Source organism: Struthio camelus, chromosome 4 (assembly GCF_040807025.1).
Source record: "Struthio camelus isolate bStrCam1 chromosome 4, bStrCam1.hap1, whole genome shotgun sequence".
NCBI classification, from domain to species: domain Eukaryota; kingdom Metazoa; phylum Chordata; class Aves; order Struthioniformes; family Struthionidae; genus Struthio; species Struthio camelus.
The window spans coordinates 11,478,197-11,484,196 of record NC_090945.1 but is presented as its reverse complement, the minus strand read 5'-3'; the positions used below and the strand labels follow the sequence as shown (position 1 = coordinate 11,484,196).

At 37.0% G+C, this 6,000-nt stretch overlaps 1 protein-coding gene across 3 annotated transcripts in view; it reads right to left on the bottom strand.

Annotated features, from left to right (window-relative positions):
- Positions 1 to 756: 756 nt before the first annotated feature.
- PKD2 (polycystin 2, transient receptor potential cation channel) overlaps positions 757 to 6,000 on the bottom strand; it is a 42,858-nt gene continuing 37,614 nt past the window's right edge. The window contains exons 20-21 of one of the 3 annotated variants that reach the window (XR_011140805.1): positions 1,213 to 3,159; positions 757 to 907 (exon numbers count right to left, since the gene is read on the bottom strand). The gene's annotated coding sequence lies outside the window, so the exon portion shown is untranslated. Of the gene's footprint in view, positions 3,160 to 6,000 lie in introns of all 3 variants that reach the window. The other 2 variants (XR_011140804.1, XR_011140803.1) reach the window with 2 other exon arrangements.

Sequence of the window (6,000 nt, the reverse complement as noted above, 5' to 3'; positions counted from 1 at the left end):
CTTTTGCCAGATGGTACATAGTTAGAACAGATGAGCAAAATGAAAACTGGGTTTCTCAGCGTGGCGGTGCCAGCTGTACTTACTGGCTTAGCAAATACGAATTTGGAGAGAATTCTACTTCATATATTTAATAAAGAGAGTGGGGTTAAGCATTTTATGTTAACTAGATTAACATGCTATTTTACTTTACCTTTACTCCTTTTAATTTACTCTTCCAGATTCTCTTCAGAATGATTTTGTTTCTTCTTAGGTGCCTGGATATTTTGGCTGCAGGGGAAGATCCACACAGGCCGTGTGGCAACATTTTGAAAGACAAGAGCTCCAGAGCCTGCCAGCTTTTAATGCATCTCTGGATATGTGGTACAGGCAAATACTGCCTTTGCTATTTAAAATCTATTCTAAAGGACGCGTTCTGAATTAAAATTAACTCAGACGTTCCATGTGGACCTGCATTGAGATGTCTGACATGAAATTTACTGTGATAAAACCCCTGTATATTGGTTTCTATATCACACATGGATAACTGATACAAATTCCTGTCAGAAATTCCTGATCTGGAGGAAGCTCCCTTTCCCATATGACCTAAGATTCTTGGCAGCAATGAAATAAATGCCATGTCGAATAAAGGGGTGGCCTTTTCTTGAACTCTTCATGACAAAGAAAGCCTTAAATTACCTAGTCTAAGCTATAAGAACTTGTTACATGACTGACCTGGAAAGGCACCACAAATTAAAATGCCAGTTTGCAATTGCAATGTAACACTTAACAATATTTTTTTATTATGAAAAGGGAAGTAAAGCTGGGTAAAATTTATGTTTATCTTCTAAGGGTGATGTGGTGATGGGGACACTTACAGCAAGAGAAAACTTGAAATTCTCAGCAGCACGTTGTTTATGAAGCTCTATGCCTACGCAGGAAAAGAAACAGCGAGTTAACCAAATCGTCTTGGAACGGGGTTTGAAGAAGGTGGCAGATTCCAAGGTAATGACATGACAAGACAGTTAACCCCCAAAAGCTTGATTAGGATAAAGGTAACGGTCTAAACAGCCTACATTTGAAGAAAATAACTGCAATTAGAATGTTTGCGATTTGAGAGAAAAAAAAATCTTTAAAAATGCTTCTGCTTTGAAATATGACTTCTCATAGTCAAATCAATTTACATTTGCAATTTAAATCTTTATTTTTGTCCCACTACTACCTCTTTAGACTTACCATAGAATTAAAAAATAGCGTTGGGTTCTTTCCTTTTCTGACGTTTTATGTGGCATATAAAACTCTGTGTTAACGTTCCTGTAAGCCCGCAGCCAAGAATGCCCACAGATGTAACTGGATTTAATAAACCATGCTGTTTAAAGAAATTCAAAGCAGAATGCATCATTTCCTGAGTAAGGAAACACCTGGTCATTTTTATGATGATTAGCATGGTACACTGATACTTCTGTTTTCCACATGTGATTCTTCAGCTGCCATTCTTCATAGCATCATTGAAAAAAACAGGCTGAAATGGACCTCTGGGGGTCATTAGTCCAGCCTGCACCCCCAGAGCAGGGACAACTTCAAAGTTAGATCAGGTTGTTTTCAGTCTTGTCCAATCGATTTCTGAAAGACTTTACAGAGGGAGACATACTGCAGTGCAGACTGTTTCCTTACCTTCATTTCACCAGCCCATATACATTTGCATCTCCCCCTTTATATTTAAAAATAATATTATGTACTGATATTGTGCTTTTTAAGTAGTCGATATTTACAACCCAAGGGTCTGCAAAAATTTCTTTCGCAGCTCAAGGATACAGAACATTAATAATTAAACATTAAAATATATTACTTTGCAAGGTGGTAGTCTACTTCTAATAGGATTAAGATAATCAATACCTTTTTAAACACTTTCTGAGGCTGGATTAGTCTTAATGCAAACCTAGATGATATTTCTAAAAAAAACAACAACAACAAAAACAGTACTACAGATTAATATAGACAGCTCTAAAGAAGTTGCCACACCAGGCAGGTTTTATATGAGACTTGGTACAGTATTCTGTTAAAAATATTTCTCCCCACCCTTAATGTTTTTCTGGGTTTAAAAGCCTTCCAGCATGTCAGGTTTCAATATCTTTTTTATGAGGAAATGAAAAATTTTCACTTGCGATTTGAGATTTTTGAAATTTTGCATTTGGATTCTCTTCCAAAAAATCTTTTTTTTTCTTTTGAAGTGGTTGAAAACAGTCTTTGCCTTGCAGTAGTCCACTGAAATACTGAACAATATTTCAGTATATTAAAACATGATGAATACTTCAAGAATTGGGTCAGTCATTATTAAAATAATCGAGCTGAAACAGATACTAAAACTTATATTTCACAGCTTGCATCCATGAGTACTTGTGGATACAGTTAAGGCTTGATTGAATGGATCCAAGCTGCTAAGACTGTAACACAGTACTGTATTTTAACCTCCTAGGGTACTTAGGGGAACTTTACATCATGAGAAGGAGTCCTATATTTTTGCAAGTATAATCAGTTTATCCTGTACAATATGTCTAACATCGTTAGACATGATACCCAAGAGAAATATGTGCTGTATCTTCTGTAGTAGAGCTGAACTCTTTATTTCTTCCTTTGATTCCTTCCTTTGTGCAGAAGGCTATAGAGAAGTCAACGGAGGATAACAGAGCTTTGATGAGTACAATCTTCCACTGAGATTGTTTTCCTGAGAACAGGATTAATTAGAATTTGTAGTTCAAGGCTCAAACATGTACCTCCAAGCATGCACCATCATGTAAATTTTGATGGTGAAATATAAATCTGTTCAGCTCTTTCAGCTGTTTTGTGTTTATAGCTTTGAGCTGATCTCATTCAGAGCTGGGGTGGTACTTTTAAGTGAATGCAAGGATTTAAGCTTTTGGACAACTCACGGTTATGTTCTAGAGGTAGCATTTTGACAAGCATCAATTCAGGATTCTTGCTTTGGCTAATTTGTCTTCGATGGTAAGATGTAGTGCTGCTATGGAAAACAAAGCCTTCAAAGTACAAAACTAACAGAAACTGCTTTGTAACTTGAGCTTACTTGCACGTTGTTCCTTTTTAAGCAGGAGGAAACACTGAGGGGATCAACAGTGATGTGATTGTTGCAAAGAAATTTGCAGGACAGTACTCCACGTCCTCCGACTACACAGAAACAAAAGCAGAATTAGAAAAATGTGTCTTTGGAAAACAAATCCATCAGCCGAGATTAAAAAAAAAACCAAACATATACAGTACTTCCTTTGGTCATCAGCTCAAGTGGGTGTCGTGGCACACATTTAAAAAATAAATCCACAGAACTCTACAGCCCATGTAACTGTAGCTGGTCTTGAACATTTAACATTTCGAGAGTTATAAATGGGATCAGACCTGAATATTATATATTCCACCCGACTATATAATCAATTTCACTATACAACAGTGGCTTTTTAAAAAAGGAAATAATCCAATGAACGTAACATACTTTGAACAGACTTTGATACAGTATTACACAGATAGTACTTATGTAGAACCCCTAAACCGTTCATGCTTTATACTTTTCATTTTAGCAGTTGGCCATGTATAAAAATATTAGTTGCATGAAATAAATATTTCTTCCACCACTGTCCCATACTTACTGTATATTTCACTGTGCATGAAACTTAAGGTACTGCCTGTATGCCTTCATTTCCACAGCAGTGGCCCATGCGCTCAGACCAAATCCAAGAGTTCTTGCCCAGACGGAATTCTTGTAAATCGCAATGAAAGGTCAGTCTCCCCTGCTCTTAGATGCATCACTTTGTAGCTTATTTGCTCCCAATGATTTTAATGAGAACACCCATAAACTAATGAGCTAACAATAGCACACACTGGCCCTCAAACTGTTAGCTGAGCTCTGCAACTCTATAATGAGATTTATAATATCCTATACCTTAGCTGCATGAGCAGGAATTACAGTACTGGTATTGTCAGCCTTGACTATCAGGGCTCATGGGCTTTAAAGTAAGATTATATTTTTCTCTTTTTATCCAGTATTCTACATAACTGGATCAAAAGAAGATAGGACTACTAAATTGCTTGAAGTCGATCACTTATGACACAACACTCTCTTTGGGAAGATTCAGTTCAGTCCACCCAAATGGGCAGGGGTTGCCAATGCCAACCTTTCCACATACATTCAAAATGAAAGTTAAAACGCCAGGCCTGCTATGGAAGAGAGATGAGAATTCTCCTTTCTTTCTTCATTCCAGTGGAGGAGCGCACACAGCGAGTTGAGGGAAAGGGGGAAGTGAGATGTTGCCTTTCCCCTTTTTGTGCACTGTCTAGGACATTTATAACACTCAACACAAGCAAGGAGATATAAATCTGTATAGCTACTATAACATGTAGCTTTATAAGCAATACAGGTGACTAAAAACCTAAACACCAAACCCAAGAACTTTCAAAAAAAAAAAAAAAAAGACAGTGATTACAAGCAGAAAGTGAGCACAGAATCCCTGAAGTTAAAATGCTTTGTGTACGTGTGTGTGCCTGTATGTTGATATTATGGAGATCTGTAATAATTGCTTTGTAAAAGCTTGGCCTTGTGACAAGAATTACACCCACAAGGATCTTATAATACCCCAAGGTTAACGGTCCCGGCTTTTTTCTCACAATCTTTTCTATCTGCTCACCCTCATTACGGAAGGATTTCACATGCGTTCTTTAAGTGGGGCACAGTTCATTAAGCCTCGTTTGTTAATCTGCTCCAAATTGGTCTTGATATGATCCTAGCTTTCCACTACAGTTGGCTTAGGGACAGAATTATCCCTGACCTTCGGTCCTTTCGGCGGGATCTTAGTGATACGGTACCATGGATCAGGTGGTTTGTGGTGTTAAGACTCATGCATCATCGCTCATGCTTAAATCTGACAGAACTGCCTGATACCATTGTTTTTTTTGAGATTTTTGTCATTTGCACTTTGTCTTAAAGATTAGTGATGTACAGAATTTAATCATTCTGATTATATCACTAACTCCCCTGAAAATGTGTTTATGTGTATGGAAATTCTTTTTTTTTGTTTGCTTATATTTAACAATAATTGATTTTATCTGGAACCTCGGAAACTTTGAAAGACTATGGGTTTTATGTGAAATTATTCAATACGGTTGAATATTTTTCTTTTAAATCTGTCATCTAATCAACCTTAAAACAGTTAAACTACAACATGAAAGTTTTATTTTTCCAATTCCAGCAACATCATAGTTCTCTGTAATGAACAGTCCATTGGCTGTAATGTATCATTTAAAAACATATGATTTCTGAACAGCAGGGTTTTTTTCAAACCACCCCTGATCCTCCTCAGAAAACAAAGGAGGGAGTGGGAGGTGTTTTTTCCCTAATATACATGTCTTTGATGTGCGCCTCTTGTTTCCACCTGCTGATGTACGAGCGTTCTTGTTGTTCATTGGCTACATTACAGTTTAAACATCATTTTGATCAATTGCTGTAATTTCTCAGCCATGAATTCTGTAATTAACAAGCACCTGATGTTCTTTCTACATAACAGGCAGGAACAGATATTATAAACTGGCTGGGTACAGCTAATGCTTCCAAGTGTGCTGCCCCAGTGCTGCTTGGAAAACAATTTCTTTTTGACATATTATAGACGAACTGGTTGACTAAGGTCCTACTGTCAAAGTAATAACTAATTACAGGAAGGAAATCCAACACCAATTAAGATTTTTTAAATGGAAAACTAGTTCTTATCAAGTGAATTTTTAAGTACTTTTTGACAAGTTATGAGCTGATAAAGTTGGATGCAATATAGTAAGGCTTCTAGCAGAGTCTCGCTTCTGTCACATGCCAAATAGTGCTTAAACAATAGGTGTCACTTCAGCACCTACTAAGAGATTAAAGGTCATAAATTCGATAGACAATTCTTAACAGAGAATTATCATCAGATTCATTAGGGATCTGGTCTTGTCCAGTAGTCCTCAGAAGGCGTCAATAGCCTTAGTCATCCC